This window comes from Malaclemys terrapin, chromosome 2 (genome assembly GCF_027887155.1).
Source record: "Malaclemys terrapin pileata isolate rMalTer1 chromosome 2, rMalTer1.hap1, whole genome shotgun sequence".
Taxonomy (NCBI): domain Eukaryota; kingdom Metazoa; phylum Chordata; order Testudines; family Emydidae; genus Malaclemys; species Malaclemys terrapin.
The window spans coordinates 156,787,694-156,804,490 of NC_071506.1; the positions used below are offsets into that span (position 1 = coordinate 156,787,694).

The 16,797-nt window shown below is 42.8% G+C and overlaps 1 protein-coding gene across 3 annotated transcripts in view; it reads left to right on the top strand.

Moving 5' to 3' along the window:
* CTNND2 (catenin delta 2) overlaps positions 1–16,797 on the top strand; it is a 1,183,216-nt gene that overhangs the window by 426,950 nt on the left and 739,469 nt on the right. Inside the window, exon 1 of one of the 3 annotated variants that reach the window (XM_054019143.1) lies at positions 10,706–11,072. The exons of the other annotated variants lie outside the window; for them this stretch is intronic. The gene's annotated coding sequence lies outside the window, so the exon portion shown is untranslated. Of the gene's footprint in view, positions 1–10,705; positions 11,073–16,797 lie in introns of those variants that run through there. 3 annotated transcript variants of the gene reach the window in all.

The window sequence follows — 16,797 nt, forward strand, 5'->3', positions numbered from 1 at the left end:
TAGGGAATTATAATCCCTATTTATAGGATTTCAACTGAACTGAGTTTGTCCTGGGTGCGAAATTATTGAAAGATCTATGTGGAGCTTATAGAATGGACTTGCACAGTGTTAAACACAAAAGTGAATTGTTTTCCAAATCATAAGATTAAAACTTGGGTAAATATGAGAGAATGGGAATTGTGACAAAGGCCTGAGCTGATACAATACACCTGATTTTATATTGCAGTTGTGCTGATGGTGGGTTTATTTATGTTGCGGGGGAGGGGACATTAGGTCCAAGAAAATGGAGAGAAGCAATGGAAAAGCCGGATTATTTTGGAAACATCTTTGTGTCTGTCTGCCTCTGCCCAGACTGCAGAGCAGGGGCACAGCTATAAGTGCCCAGAAAGGGGTACTGGTATTTACAAAGCTGGCTCAGTAGCTCCTTGAAGACAGTAGAGAAGCCACCATCAAAGCACTTAAGCAAGTGCTGAACTTTAAGCATGTGAGTACTCTCATCTCTGTTCACCACATCAATTCATCATGTGCCTAAGTTCCATTGACTGACCAGACAAGTTGAAGAGAACAAGTCACCCATTAGCACTGGAATCAGTGCTGCTAACTGAAAGGATTTACAGACCAGACATTTGTGTTTACTGAAAAGGCTGAAGTCATTGATCAGTACACACAAGTAAAGGAGGACAGATATAGGCATGGATTTTAAGTGACAGGCTGCAGTTTATTAAAATTTAACATTGGAGAGGGGTGCTATCTGCCCATCTCTCCATATCAGACATATGTGGGTCCACTGCAGGGTTTACATTGCTTCTATCATATACTCCATAACTCAGGGTAGACTCTCCATTGCCTACTCTAGGATTCAGTTTGCTCTGCTCAATCCTCTCACCATCTCCTTCAATGGGACAGAAGGTACCAAAGAGGGATCCTGGTCTAAAAGGACTTCATGTCTCCCTTTCTTTCCCCCCAATGACCTGAGCTCCATCAGCAAAATCCCATATCTCTCTTGTTTTCTCATCACTGGTTCGTTGGCCTTTCATCTGCCCTGGACACTGGCTGCAAGTTGAGACAAACTAACATTCATAAATTCCTAACACTAACGCCTTAAATCTTATAACTGTTTAAGTTAACTATGCCTTCCTCACAGCACCATAAAGTCGCCCTTCCCGCCCCCGCCTCCCCCCCCCAAAAAAAAAAAACTAGGCCACAGACAATTTGGCCTGATGGCAAAAAATTCTTTCCTGACCCTTAAATAAGCAATCAGTCCGAGTGCAGTCATAGCAATCTAAAAACACAGTTCCTCTGCTACACTGCAGGAAGGGAGAGTGTTCAAGTAAAAATGTGACAAGAGGCCCGAGAAACTCCACCCCAGGGTTTAAATAAATGACCGTGGGAAGCAAGAGCTAATGGGCTCACATCTGTCTGGCTGGCCAATGGGCAGCAAGTGCCTGGGGGAGGATGGGCCTATCTCTATATAAACTCCCCGTTTTATCCTAAAGCTGTCTGGCACCTTGCAGATTCAGTCAAATTTCCCATCCATTAAATTGGTGGGTGGCATTGGATATGGACTTTCACACATGATTTTTTTTTATTCAAATTCTGAAAAAAATAAAGTAAAACACACTGTCTGGGGAAAGTGTGTGTGTTTGTGTCACACTCAAACAAAAGAATGTGAATGTTAAACTGAAAACCCAAAATTGAGATCCAGATGTAAGGAAAAAAAGTCACTCTGTAAACAGTCTGTACAGGAAGAATACACTGAAGATAATAATGCAGTGAAGCCCCGCGAATTCGGATATAATGCGATAAGGTGGCTCCAGCCGCCCAAGCAAAAAAAAAAAAAAAAAGGCGGCCAGAGCGCCGCTGAAGAGGCAGTTCTGGCTCATTTAATAGGTTGATTAGCTTGTGCTGTCACTAATTATTGCTACACCCTTTCAGTTACTGTTATGGGCAGTTCGCAAACGCAAGTCGTTTTCTGCCCAAGAGAAATTGACCGGCTTGAAACTGAATAGCTTGAAATGGTAAATTTTCATAACCCCACTATAACGCGACCCCACATTTATCGTGATCGAATTTTTTGCACCCCAATTATCGTGCTATAGCGGGGTTTCACTGTAGTTATCTAATAGCTGTTGTATGTGTGTATCAGTCAGGGTTTAAAATAGCTTGACCCTGAATTTCATAGATTCCAAGGCCAGAAGGGACCATTGTGAGCATCCATTCTGACCTCCTGTATAACACGGGACATAGAACTGTGTATAATGCTTTTTGAACCTCCCTGAAAAGATGGAAATCTGGGCTATGGTTCAGTAAAGAATTAAACTGAAGTGCAGGAAGGAGAATGTAGAAGTAATTGTACATAATTAGTCCTGATATTCCTTGTTACACCTGCACTCTGCACTCACTTCTCAACTAAAACTTGCATTTAACTGGAGTTAAACAAGAATGAGAAATGCAGGGTAGCCAAGATCCAAAGTATGTTACAAAGCACACTCCCACCTCCTCTTGTCTATTTTCTTATAGGTTACCTTCCTCAACATGAAGCAGGTCCCAATTCAGCAAAGCACTAAACATGAGTTCAACTTTATGTGCTTAAGTACCTCTCTGTGTCAGAGTAACAGAACATACCTCAACACTAAAATATTTGGGGGAAATGGAGTTTCCTTCCTTTTTTCATTTATTAACAATTTAATTTGGAATAGTCTTGCCTAACTTCTAATAAATAGCTACAAATAGCACTTGTTATAACTTTCAAAATATTTAACTGAAAAAGGTTCAAGATTATGTAACAATCAAAATATTTTAATACAATCATGTGAGTCATTATTTTATTTGATTTTGCATTTATCTCAGTGTGGCAAACCCAGGACAAACAGCTACAAAGGGGGGGGAGGGTAGTAATTAGTCCCAGGGGGTTAAAAGGCCTCTCCCAATCCACTGAGGAGAGAAAACCAAGGGGAAATAAGGTGCAGCTAGAAAAGGGGTTACCAGGAAACTAATTAGGTTCAGCTGGCTCCAACTGCTTGAGACCTTTTTAAACCCTCCCCAGCGTGGAAGGGGGAAAAAGAAAGAGAGTGAGAGAAGCAGGAAAGCTGCCAGTAAGCTAGGAGCAGTAAGGCTCTGAACCCTTCCAGCAAGGAAGGCCACACTCTGTCCCCAGAAGGGAAGGAAAACAAGCACAGGGGACTGACTGAGGGAAGGAATAGCCAGACCCTGTGCTACCTACGAGGGTTTGCTTTGCCCAAGCCTGAGGCTCCAAGGCTAAAAAGGACTGAGACTGCTGAGGAAAAGAAGGTACTTTGCCAGACGTGGTGTCAGCAGTAGGATGTAAGTGAGGCTCTGTGGCAAGCCGTCTCAGGGCAAGGTAAATCACACACCAAAAAAATTAAAATAAAAAAAAATGGAGGACGTAGTGAAGGTATTGATACAGGCCACTGTGGCCCAACAAGAGGCTACCAGATTACAGATGGCGGCCCAGCAAGAGTCAGTACGTGTCCAACAGGAGACAAACCATTGCTGATGAACCAGGCAGCCCAAGATCGAGCCACCCTGAATGAAGTAGTGAACCAGTTGAAAGCCCTGACCACGCTGACGCACGGGCCCCATGGGACCTGGCCGCTACAGGCAAGCAACTATTTACAGAAGATGACAGTGGAGGACGATATAGAGGCATATCTCCTTGCAGTCGAGAAGATGGCACTGCGGGAGGCCTGGCCCCAAGACCAGGGGAAGGCATCCTGGCTCCATTTCTGTGTGGGAAGGCTCAGAAGGCCTATTTCGATATGACCACAGAAGTGGCTATGGATTACCCCCAGCTGAAGGCGGAAATCCTGGCGAGGTCAGGCGTAAGGGCCCATCGCTTCCACAAGTGGAAGTACTGGGACAACAAGGCGCCGAGGACCAGGCCGGATAATGGAGGGGAGGAAGGAGGCGGAAGAGCAGCCAGTGGTCCCGGAGAGACTTGAGGACTGGGGAAAAAGACTCGGGAGATAAAGCCCAGCAGCCCGAAAAATAGGAGGCTGCCCTGAGTGGGGTACCAATGTTATGCCTGTGGTGAATTGGGGCATATTTCTGCCTAATTCCCGAATCTAGGAGAGCCTATGCAATGCAAATGGGGAGATATAGGGGGATCATGTTATCTAATAAGTCTAGTCGGGGTTGCGATGGTCCCTCATAGAGGTACTAGACCCGTTAAGATGAATGGTATAAAGATCACAGCGTTAGTAGACTCGGGAAGTGCAATCATGTTAGTCTCGGGGAAGCTGGTCGGGCAGAACCAACTATCCCGGGCCAAACATTCGGGAATATCCTGTGTGCATTGGAATGTCAACTATTATCCAATCATCCCTGTAAAAACAGAAGTTCTCACCCCCAGGAAACCCCACTAAGTTGACGGTGGGAGTAGTTCCCAAACTCCCCTACCCTGTCCTTATCGGACGAGACTTCCCAGGGTTTGATAGCCTACTCCCCGGGGAGAAGGTAGAAGAAAATAATGACCCTGGGACCCAGGGTGTGGCCCAGATGGTTAACCCTCCCCCGGCCTTCCATGAATTTAGCCAGGAGGGGGACGAGGATCCTGACCCAATACCAGAAGTGTACGCTTGCAGGAGAAAGAAGGGGCTCAACTGACAGCAGGACTGGGTCAGCGATCAACAACCCTATCACGGGACCTGGTTCCTCTGGGGCTTTCCCCAAGGGAGAGACGGAGGTAGGACCCCCCCCCCCAAGTTTGGACAAATGGGGACAACACTCGGGAATCTTGGTCAGGATTAAGCCAATGATCCCATATACCACAATATTCGTAAAGAAGTAGTCAAGGTAAATGTGGTCCCTGTGGAGGGGAGAGTTAAGGGCCCGGGGCTATATAATATGATTAAGGACGATCTGCTATACAGAGTAGACTGGGTCCAAGAGCAAGTCATAGAACAACTCTTGGTCCCATGGAAGCATCAGAGGGCCGTAATGGATCTGGCCCACAGCCATCTGTTTGGGTGCCATCTAGGGGTAGATAAGACCTTTGATCAGATTCTACAGAGGTTTTTTTGGCCCGGCATTTATGCGGCAGTCTGGCAATATTGTACATCCTGTCCAGAATGCCAGATATATGGGCCCTGACCACACTTAAGGGCCCCTCTGGTACCTCTGTCAATTATCGAAATCCCATTTGAGCGAATAGCTATGGACATAGTAGGGCCACTGGAGAAGTCAGCCCAGAGGCATCAATACATTCTCATAGTACTAGATTATGCCACCCGATACCCCGAGGCCGTACCCCTATGGAATACCATGTCCAAGACCATAGTCAAAGAATTAGTCCAGATTTTTTCCAGAGTAGGAATACCTAAGGAGATCCTGATGGACCAAGGGACACCCTTTGTGTCTAAGCTGATGAAGGACCTATGTACAATGCTCCACATACGGACCCTTAGAACATCGGTCTACCATCCCCAGACCGATGGCCTTGTCTAACGCTTTAATAGGACATTGAAGAACCTTTTACAGAAAGTAATTAGTCACGATGGGAAAGACTGGGATGTCCTGCTCCCTTACTTGCTGTTTGCTGTACGGGAGGTTCCTCAGGCTTCCACTGGATTCTACCCCTTTGAGCTGTTATATGGTCGCCACCCCAGGGGCATACTGGATCTGGCTAAAGAAGACTGGGAAGAACAGCCAAACCCTGGGGAAAACATGGTTGAACATGTGCTGCAGATGAAAGACAGAATAGCCCAAGTCGCCCCCCTTGTGCGCAAACACATGGAGAAGGCCCAAGGGGCACAACGGACAAACTACAATCGCCAAGCAACGACCCAGAAGTTCCAAGCGGGGGACCGGGTGATGGTGCTCATACCCACGGCTGAGACCAAGCTCCTGGCCAGGTGGCAGGGGCTGTACGAGATAATAGAAGCAGTAGGAGAAGTCGACTATAAGGTCCTACAGCTGGGTTGCCAGACGCTGGAGCAGATTTACCATATAAATCTGCTGAAATCTTGGCAGGATAGAGAAGGTCCGGTGGTTGCACTGGGGGCACCATCCCCTAAAAGCAACCAGCCCGACCAGGTGGGAATATCTCCGGAGTTGACTCCGGAACAATGATCAGAAGTGATCAGCCTGATCAAACGCAACCAGGATGTGTTCTCGGAAAAGCCAGGGAGGACTACGGAGGTTCACCATCACATCCTCACAGAGTCTGGAGTGAAGGTGAACGTCAAGCCATACCGGATCCTGAAGGCCAAGAGAGAAGAGATTAGGACAGAGGTCAGGAAATTGCTGGCCTTAGGAGTCATTGAAGAATCTCAGAGCCAATGGTCCAGTCCCGTGGTTTTAGTGCCTAAGCCTGACAGCAGTATGAGGTTCTACAATGACTTCCACAAGCTCAATGAGGTGTCCCAATTTGATGCGCACCCTATACCCAGGATAGATGAGCTGATTGACAGATTGGGAAAGGCACGGTTTATGTCTACCCTTGACCTTACCAAGGGCTATTGGCAGATCCCCCTGGCCAAGGCCGACAAGGAGAAGACAACCTTTGCAACTCCAGAAGGACTATATCAGTACACTGTTTTCCCCTTTGGGTTGCATGGGGCCCCCACTACTTTCCAACAGCTAATGGACAAACTGTTGCGATCCCATGGAAAGTACGCGGCAGCACATCTCGATGACGTCATCATATATAGCCCCGACTGGGAGACGCACCTGGAGAAGGTGGAAGCGGTTCTGGACACCCTGAGGAAGGCAGGGCTGACTGCCAATCCCTTCAAATGTTCAATCAAAATTTAATTTCTCAGTTAATATACTCTTACATGTGGGGACTATATACATCTAGTAAATTTTGGACACCTGATGTAATATACATAATAAATAGAGTTCCTGTGTTTTTATGTATTGCTGTAGAACCTTCCTGAGACAAAGATGCATATCCGGGTATTGAAATACTAACTGGAGGGTCAGTCAGAATATCTCAGTGAAATAAGATACTTTGAATAATGTGTACTTAATTACCCTTTGGAGACATTATTTCACGTGAAGTAGATTTTGCTCATTAGACTGCCATTTCATGGCCTTTTATTTATCACAAATAATAATCTTCAGTACTTCCTAAACAGGAAAGGAAAATAAAGGTAAAATCTGCTATTGTTTTCTTTGAAACAAGCCAATGGCTTGGGAAAGCTATAGGGAATCTAGTAAATATGTATCTTAATTCATAAAAGAAAAAATCTTATAAAGCACTCATCCCTTCCCCAGTGTCCTAAAACAGACACTGAAATCTTAAAACGTCTATTACTAATTGTATTTTAATTGCAATAGTTTTGCTGGGATATTATGCTGATTGTGGCCTTTTTGTATCACTGGCACTGCTCATAGCAGATACACAAAAGCAGGTTTTTTTATACTAAAACCACCTGACTTTGTAAAAGTGCTTGTGTGGGTTCTTTTTTTGCTTCCAGCTTTCTCTCTTCCCCCATTAGGTGATCATTATTACTGCACTTTACCTCTGCCATGGGGAGTATGGATGAATGAAGTCTGGTTATTAAAACCTGAGTCAGCCCATTCTGTTCAGACACTGAAATCTCACTCCCTCCTTATGACATGCACTTAGTGTATCCTGTAAAAGCTAGCAAAACTGTCCTCTAGCTTCACTATGACATTTAGAGAGCAACCTGCTATAATTTCTGTTTAAAATGTTACAACTTCCAATCACTAATGATAAATAGAAGTATAGAATGTTAGCTCTTTCGTCATTGCTCTTCAAAAAAGGGAGAACTGTACTTTGGCTTGCATAATGGCTTGCTTTCTTTTTGTCTGGGTTGAATATAAAAGTTTTTTTTTTTTAATGTACTAAAATGTAACAAAAGGTCTGTATTCTTTTCAGTATTATTTTAGTCATTTAATGTTAATATTGAGAGCCAACTATTATTAGTGCATACTAATATTAATTCCTCTCCAGTGCATAAACACATTAATTTGTGAATTAAAATGGACATAATAATTTTATTTTATTTTGGTTTATTAAACAAATAAGAGATTGCCCATCCCTAGCTTTCATAATAATGATAAAATCATATTCTAATATATACATCTATTTGGGACAGATCCATGAAATCAATGGATCTGCACTGATTTATACCAGCTAAAGAGCTGGCCCACTTTATGGCTAAATTTAAATGATGAAGTAGGGGTGTGATTCCCAGTTTGTGTAGACATACTCATGTTAGCTCTCATCAAGCTAGCATATTTAAAATAGTAGTGTAGCCACAATAGGCTCGGCAGTGGGAAGGGAGGCATGGGCTAGCCACCTGTAATCTTTTGTTAATTTTATGTTGAAATATTCCCAATTAATATTAAGTTGTTAAAGATAAAGGTGCAATAAAACCCAAATTAGTTTTCAGGTTCAAGTTTCTCGGTCAGTTACAGAAAATTTATTTACTAGAGGATCACTAGGTAACATGTTGAATGATAAAACCAAACGTTATTCAAAAGAAAAATGAGCAGTTAAGGAAACAGGCATCCAGTTACTGCTTACACAATACTGATGCTCCCCGACATACGCAAATCTAAGTTTATGGAAAAAGATCCATAAGATAGAAATAGGAGGGGTTTTTTGTTGTTGGTTTTTTTTTTGGCGTAATAGTCAGAGATACGTTTCTGACTTACGCAAAATTCGAGTTACGCAAGGCGTGCCGGAACGGAATGCTTGCGTAAGTTGGGGAGCGTCTGTACTACAATTATACTTACCCTCAAAAATTAAATAGATTATCCATGGGCAATCAGTCAATTGACAACAGCGTGAAGTGCAGCCTTATAATCTTGGAACATAACATATCCCTTTGATATTAATTGGAACTCCCCCAGTTTTAACAAAACTGCTCCTTTTATAATCTATTATAATACTAATTAACCTTGAACCTACCATCATCACTGATGACCATTGGACATTATATTTGAAAACTCATGGCGATCGGGGGAGGTCCCGGATGACTGGAAAAAGGCTAATGTAGTGCCCATCTTTAAAAGAGGGAAGGAGGAGGGTCCAGGGAACTACAGGCCAGTCAGCCTCACCTCAGTCCCTGAGCAGGTCCTCAAGAAATCAATTCTGAAGCACTTAGAGGAGAGGAAAGTGATCAGGAACAGTCAGCATGGATTGACCAAGAGCAAGTCATGCCTGACTAACCTAATTGCCTTCTATGATGAGATAACTGGCCCTTTAAATTGCCGGCTGAGCCCCTTTGCTGCAGCCCTGGGGTAGCTGTGGCAGGGCTCCGACAGTAATTTAAAGGGCCTGGGGCTCCCCTTTAACGCACCGCCCAAGCCCCACTGCCAGAGCCCCTGGGTTACTGCGCTATATGCGAACCCGTGTTATATCGGGTCAGGTTATATCGGGGTAGAGGTGTATCTCCCTCATTCTTTGGGGAGGGAAGGGTAAAGAGAGAGATTTCCAAAAAAGCGTTTTGCATACATTAAAAAAGTAACCAAAAAGTATTTTTCTCTGAATATTCAGATTATATACTTGTTGAGTAATTAGGATTTGTAGAATCAATCCTTTATTTATCCAAAAAATATTGTTTACATATTACTCTTATTGATTTTAGTGGAACTACATGTATATCTAAAAGTTTTCAGCACAGAAAAATACAATAAGTAAACTATTTACAGGAATATCCATGGCTAGAATGATTTGCTATGAAGTTATCATCCATCATTGATATATTTTTCTTATTGGGGAGCCATATAAGTAATTTCATTGAGTTAATGGAACTACTCACATGCATAAAGTTACTTGGGTACATAAACATTTGCAAAAATTGAGACCCTGGAGTTTTAAATACAGAAGGAAAGAAGGCCTTAACCCTTAATCTGCTTTTATCTCTTACCCTCACTTTTTACATTTATAAGTACCTCTATCTAAGTTTGTCAGAGCAAATTATAATAATTTTTATTTTAAACAGTCTATTAAGGTTATATAGTAAAACTATATATTAAGGTAAAAAAGGAAATGATAATATATTCACAAAAAGACTTATTTGTGTTATGATAGCATAGAAATGTGTTTTATTATGCATTTTCATTTTCTGGTTAACTCCCACTACAATGTGAACGTAAATCAAATATATGGCCCTTATCATGGCTGCAAAAAGCAAAATAAAAATACATAAATGTTAAATTAGATTTCTATACTGCAAACACAGATGAAAAATTATCATTGGGAAATGGGCACAGGCCAGCAGTTTAATAACGTGGCATCTGCTTTGCACTTTTGCCAATAATGCTTTTTCTAAAATGTTTTTCTGCAAGGTTTCAATTTCTAGGCACATATTTAGGAAGAATTTAATGAAATAAAAGCAGAAAACTGTATCTAAACAGAGTCAAAATTTATTTTTGTTGGCAAACTATGGATCTTTGATATCAAAGTAGAAAGGTTTTTAAATGTAAACTCTACAGGATTTAAAATGCACTTGCTGTCTCTGAAATATAGCACAACAAAGCTGAAAGACAGGTTGAATTTATTTTACGATACTGGGGGATATTTATGTTGAGATACAAATAGCTTAAGGGCCAGATACGAATTAAAGGAAAAAGGAAGAGAGATTGGAAAACTGTAGAATATGCCAGCTAGGCTAGTGGGAGGGTCCTTTTGTGATGAAATGTTGCATAAATAATGCCAATGGGGGTCTAAATTCACTGTTGCCATGGAGACCTTTGTGCCTGACTGAACTCTTTTCTTTTCTGTTTTAAGACTGCAACCACTGGGCTTGTGGTAGCTCTAATGAATATCATTTTGTGTCTTATTTTACTGTAAATGCTAGAATGCTGAAACCAAAAGAAGGCAGTGCTGTTTTTTGTTTTCTGAGTGTTCAGGATGGTCAACGGCATTCTCCATTTAAAATCTTTTAAGTTTTTTTTTTTGTTTTTTTTTTTCAAGTGATAAAGGGGGGAAAATTGACTAGAACTGCCTGAACTACTGCTTTGGAAAGGAGGGAAAACTCTTCCTCTTCAGCTTTGTTGATTAGTCTTGTTTTCCTAGACTGCTTTTTTTGGAAGTGATTAAGGAGCGTTAATTTACAAAGTGTACAACGAAGGTAAAAAGTTAAAACTAAATAAGTTGTTTTGTAAAATTGTGGTTAAAGTTTAGAAAACTATTTTCCTGAAAGTTAGATTGCTAGAATGTGTTATGAAAAAAACTACAAGTTTTGCTAAAGGACAATACTATATGCAGGAGAACAGACTGGATGATCATGATGGTCCCTTCTGGCCTTAAAATCTAAGAGACAGTTGTGAATAGCTTTAATCTAGTTATATATATTTTTTGTGATTCACTACAATACAATGTCTGAAAATCGTAATAATTCAAGAATGTTTGTTAAGAATGAATAACGCTTCTACCTAGCTAAGTCCATCACAGTTGGAATATTGTTTAACTAGCTGGTGATTACCTCATTGTTTTTTCAAATACTTACTGTAATTTTAGAAATAAAAATAAAAAATAGAAACCCTGAACACTTTACATTGGATAAAGACAAGTAAGTAATGTTACTTTTTAGTAATGGTGTCTTAGTTCCTAGAATATTTTCTTATCCTAACTCAAACAATAACAGTTTATTTGATGTTTGTGGTTTTGTTTGTTTCAGTCAGTCTAAAGCTAAGTCATAAGGAAATCAATAATTCCCCAGAGAGATCAGAAAAATTAACTGAATGATCTTTCCAGTGCAAAAATGTCTTTTCATAATTGGATATTTTGAGCTATGCACCTGTTGCTTTGCACTTTTACCCTGGATAACCTTAGTTCTCAGTGAATGAATGCTTTACAGTGTACCATAGTAATTTATATGTTTCCCTGTTTCTAAATTATACAGATGAGAATGACATGTGAACTTTATATAATTAAACAAAGCCTAAAAGCTATTAGCTTTGCAGGAACATTTTTACTCAAATGATTTAACTGATTTGAAATCACTTTTAGAAGATTAGTGACAATAATGCATGATTATGACCTCATGGATTTCTCTGCTATTGGCAGAAGTCATAGGAGAATATGAGTGACTGTTCAGCAAATTAAATAAATGAATTGATCCCAGCAGCTCAGTATGTCTAAAAATCATACCAGCCTTTCAAGTTTTATTCTGAAACTGATTACTGTACTTTTTTGAAGGTAACGTTATTTAATGGCATATCATTGATGGATGAATTAAAATGAAATTTCTAAAAAGTAATTAGAATAAATGTGATAAACTGTCTACAGTTAGGGGGATTTATGTAACAAAAAGATAAGGTACAATTTGATGCGTCTTGCAATGAATTGCTGTCAAATTACTTCTGACTGAATACAGTGCAGGATTGAATTACCACAGAATTAATAGTATTTGCAAGTGGAATGTCTTTGTCAGATTACATTAATAAGTGTATACTCTACAACAATGTCTAAAGCAAATAAAACATATCATCTTTAAGGGCATCATCTTTTGATATAGAAATAACTGTTAAATGTATGGTTATTTGTTGGCTAAACTCAAAGACAAAATATTCCCTAGATCAGTATAGTTTAGTTGCTTTAAGCCTATGCTAAGTGTTTTAAAAAATGTATTCCAGAGTATGTGGTATGAAAGATATCTTAATTCAGATTTTCTAGCTCTTAAAAGTACATAAAGTTGTATTAATCGTATTATGATTGGAAAATCTTTTTATCTGAGAAGAGCTTAACTGTCATAATTAAATGCTTTATTGGGTCCTGTGTTTTAAAAAGCATTACCCCAGTCAATCCAAACCTTGCTAAAATATTCTTTTAGATATACTAATCAGTTTTATTGTACCCACAAAGAAGACATTAGCCTAATTTTAATGAGAATAGTTAACTCCTTATATGATATACATCAGTTATCAGTCATTTGCTGAGTGTATACTTTAGATTATATGTTGTAGAATGTAAATTTGTAATATTTGTAATATGCCTGTCACAAAGGATTATTTCATTAAATTCATAAATGAAGCATAATTTATTAATGGTGATTTCTGAAATGAAAGTCACAAATGGTAATTAAAAAAAAAATTGTTAGTTTTCTGAAGAACAATAGGCAGTTTTTGAGAAGACTTGTGAAATACACTATGACAAAACAAAACTTGAAGTGATTTCAATAGTTAAACTTGTTTTACATTTCTGATTTTGTGACTCACGAGATAAAAAAATTGTTCAACGAAGTAAGGTCACTCATGTGGTCCTGTGCCAGAGACTGTGTGCAATCCTAATGAAACTGGAAAATAAATACTTCAAGAGGCTGAAAGTTGTTGATATGTTTTAAATGCATTGATGAGTAGAGGTGCTTCATGGTTCTTGAATGCATATCAGTATTTATTCAAACCGCTACACACAGATAATGGACCAAATTTATTCCTCGTGTTACTTCACTGATTTCCAGGGAGTTGCACCAGGTATGAATTCAGATCTGTATATGTGTACACAGGTACTGTATTATGGGACAAATCTTGGTCCCTTTGAAGTTGATAGCAAAACTCACAGGGTATATGTCTACACTGTGTGACAGACCCAGACCAGTGGGGTACAGGAGTCTGGTAGAGGGCAAATATACTGGTCACTGGATGAGTAGTTTTCTGTTCCCTGAGTGACCAGAGCAGGGGCTGCACTAGAGTAATCAGGAACCTGCTAGAACCAGTTAAGGCAGGCAGGCTAATTAGGACACCGGGAGCCAATTAAGAAGAAGCTGCTAGAATCAATTAAGGCAGGCTAATCAGGACACCTGGGTTTTAAAAAAAGGAGCTCGGTTCAGTTTGTGGTGCGAGTGTGAGGAGCTAGGAGGCGCAAGGAGCTGAGAGTGTGCTGCTGGAGGACTGAGGAGCACAAGTGTTATCAGACACCAGGAGGAAGGTCCTGTGGTGAGAATAAGGAAGGTGTTTGGAGGAGGCCATGGGGAAGTAGCTCAGGGAGTTGTAGTTGTCATGTAGCTGTTATAGGAGGCACTATAGACAGCTGCAGTCCACAGGGCCCTGGGCTGGAACCGGGAGTAGAGTAGGGTTACCATTCGTCCGGATTTACCCGGACATGTCCTCCTTTTTGTGCTAAAAATAGCGTCCGGGGGGAATTTGTAAAGCACTCACAATGTCCGGGATTTCCCCCCTCCCCCGGAGCGGCTGGGAGGGCTGCAGGAAAGTCCCGGGCTGGACTCCGGAGCAGCTGGAGAGGAGCTCCGCCCTGCATTCTGAGCAAGTGTCTCAGCACAAAGTGCAGCCCTCCCCTTTTGCAACTGGGAGCGGTTACTGCCATGCAGCGTAGCAAAACGGGAGCGAGAGCACTTTGTGCTGATACAAGGGCAGCTCTCCCCTGCAACCCGGTCCGGGCCAGGGACCGGGTTTTGTTGTGCTGGGGAGCTTAGCCACGTGTCCGGCTCGCACAGAGCCCAACACCCTGTTCTGAGCAGCAGGGTAAGGGGGGCAGGAGAAGGGGCAGGGAGGTTCTGGAGGGGGCAGTCAAGAAACGGGGGGGGGGGCTTTTTGGGGGGAGTGGAGAAAGTTTTGGGCAGTCAGGGTACAGGTAGGGGGTAGGGTCCTGGTGGGCAGTTGGGGGGGGGTCTTAGGAGGGGGCAGTTAGGGGACAAGGAACAGGGAGTCTTAGGTAGGGGGTGGGGTTCTGGAGGGAAGTTAGGAGCAGGGGTCCCAGGAGGGGGCAGTCAGGGGACAAGGAGCGGGGGGGTAGGGGGCTGGGAGTTCTGGGGGGGAGCTGTCAGGGGGCAGGAGTGGGGAGAGGGATCGGAGCAGTCAGGGGACAGGGAGCAGAGGGGTTTAGATGGGTTGGGAGTTCTGGGGGGGGCTGTCAGGGGGCAGGAGTGCGGAGAGGGATCGGAGCAGTCAGGGGACAGGGAGCAGAGGGGTTTAGATGGGTTGGGAGTTCTGGGGGGGAACTGTCAGGGGGCAGGAGTGGGGAGAGGGATCGGAGCAGTCGGGACAGGGAGCAGAGGGGTTTAGATGGGTTGGGAGTTCTGGGGGGGGCTGTCAGGGGGTGGGGAGTGGTTGGATGGGGCGTGGGAGTCCCAGGGGTCTGTCTGGGGGTGGGGGTGTGGATAAAGGTTGGGGCAGTCAGGGGACAAGAGGCAGGGAGGCTTAGATAGTCCTGGGGGGCAGTTAGGGGCAGGGGTCCCAGGAGGGGGTAGTCAGGGGACAAGGAACGGGGGGAGGGTTGGGAGGTCAGGGGGGGCGGGAAGTGGGAGGGGCAGGGGCGGGGCTAGGGCGGGGCTTCTCCCGTCCTCTTTTTTGCTCGCTGAAATATGGTAACCCTAGAGTAGAGGGCGGGCCCAGGTTCCCCCCAAACCTCCCAATTGACCTGGACTGTGGGTTCTTCCAGAGGGGAGGGTCTCTGGGCTATTCCCCAACCCACATGGTGAATCTCTGAGGCAAGAAAATCTGCCAATAAGTGCAGGACCTGAGGAACTTTGTCACACCAATAATAAAATACCTGTGGCATGGTCATGGCTGGCTTAGGTCAGCTGATTGGGGCTCACAGGACTCATTCTGTGGGGCTGTAAAATTGCAGTGTAGACATTCAAGCTTAGCTTGGAGCCTGGGCTCAGAGACCCCTAAAGGGGGAAGGGTCTCAGAGCCTGGGCTCCAGTCTCAGCCTGAATATCTGCACTGCTATTTTTAGCCCTACAGCCCAAGTCAGCTGACCCAGGCTCTTAGACATGGTGCAACTGGTTTATCATTGCAGTGTAGACATACACACATTGACTTCAGTGGGACTGGGAGTTTGCCCTATGTGCCTCAGTTGTTCATGTTTATGTTAATATTGCAGTAGGGATACAGTAACTTAAGCTTTCTTTCAATTAAATAATCATAAATAGAAATTACAGGATTTATTTGTATTCTGCTCTTATTTTTCTGAGAAACCCATTCCCTCTATTTGCAGACTCTTTGAGTACCTGATTGTGAGATGCAATGTGACTGAACCACATTCAAAATTGGCCCGGCTACATCTACACTTACAATGGTGTACAGAATACAAAGACTGCATGCCCACCTAGCACAGGTGTAAATAGCAATGTAGATGGCGAGACAATGCTTAGGTGACTAGAGTACAGTAGAGTGCCCTACACACTTGGACACCCAGGGTATAAACCTTATGCTGCTCTCTGCATGCCTGAGCAGTGCCTTCCACGTCTACACCACTATTTTGAGTAGTGTAGTTTCCTGCGGCCTTCTCTATGCCAGAGCCTTTCCCCACTGCCTTGCCGCTGCCAGAGCCTTTCTTCGCTCAGTGAAGCTGTGGCAAAGGGGAGCTGCTGTGGCCTTTTTCTGCTGCTGGACTCGCCTTTCACTGCAGCATGTAGCTACACACCACAGTGACAAGCGTGGATACTGCCTGCCTTTCACTTTCACTGGGGCAGGTAGCTACATGTCTAATGCCTGTACTTTGCATGCTGCCAAAAGTGTAGACCTAACCTTAGACTGTAAGATCTTTATTAGATTGTAAATTATGCAGGGCAGGGAATTTATCAGGTGTTTGTACAGTCCTCAGCACAATATATAAAGTAATCAATAATAACCCTACATATTGAAAAATATTTTGGACTTACTACTGTTCAGAACCTCTCTCAACAGTAGTAAGCCCTGACTTCCATGCTGGATTTTAAAACATCTAGATATGCAAGTGTGTATCTGGATATAGGAGAGATCATGGATGACCATTCAGCTATGAGGAAACTTACTCCACTCCAGTGCGTGGCACATTTTGAAGTAATAGTCATTACCAGATTTGGGGCTGGTAGGTAAAGTGCATAGTTGTTTGCTTTTGCAGAGATGGAA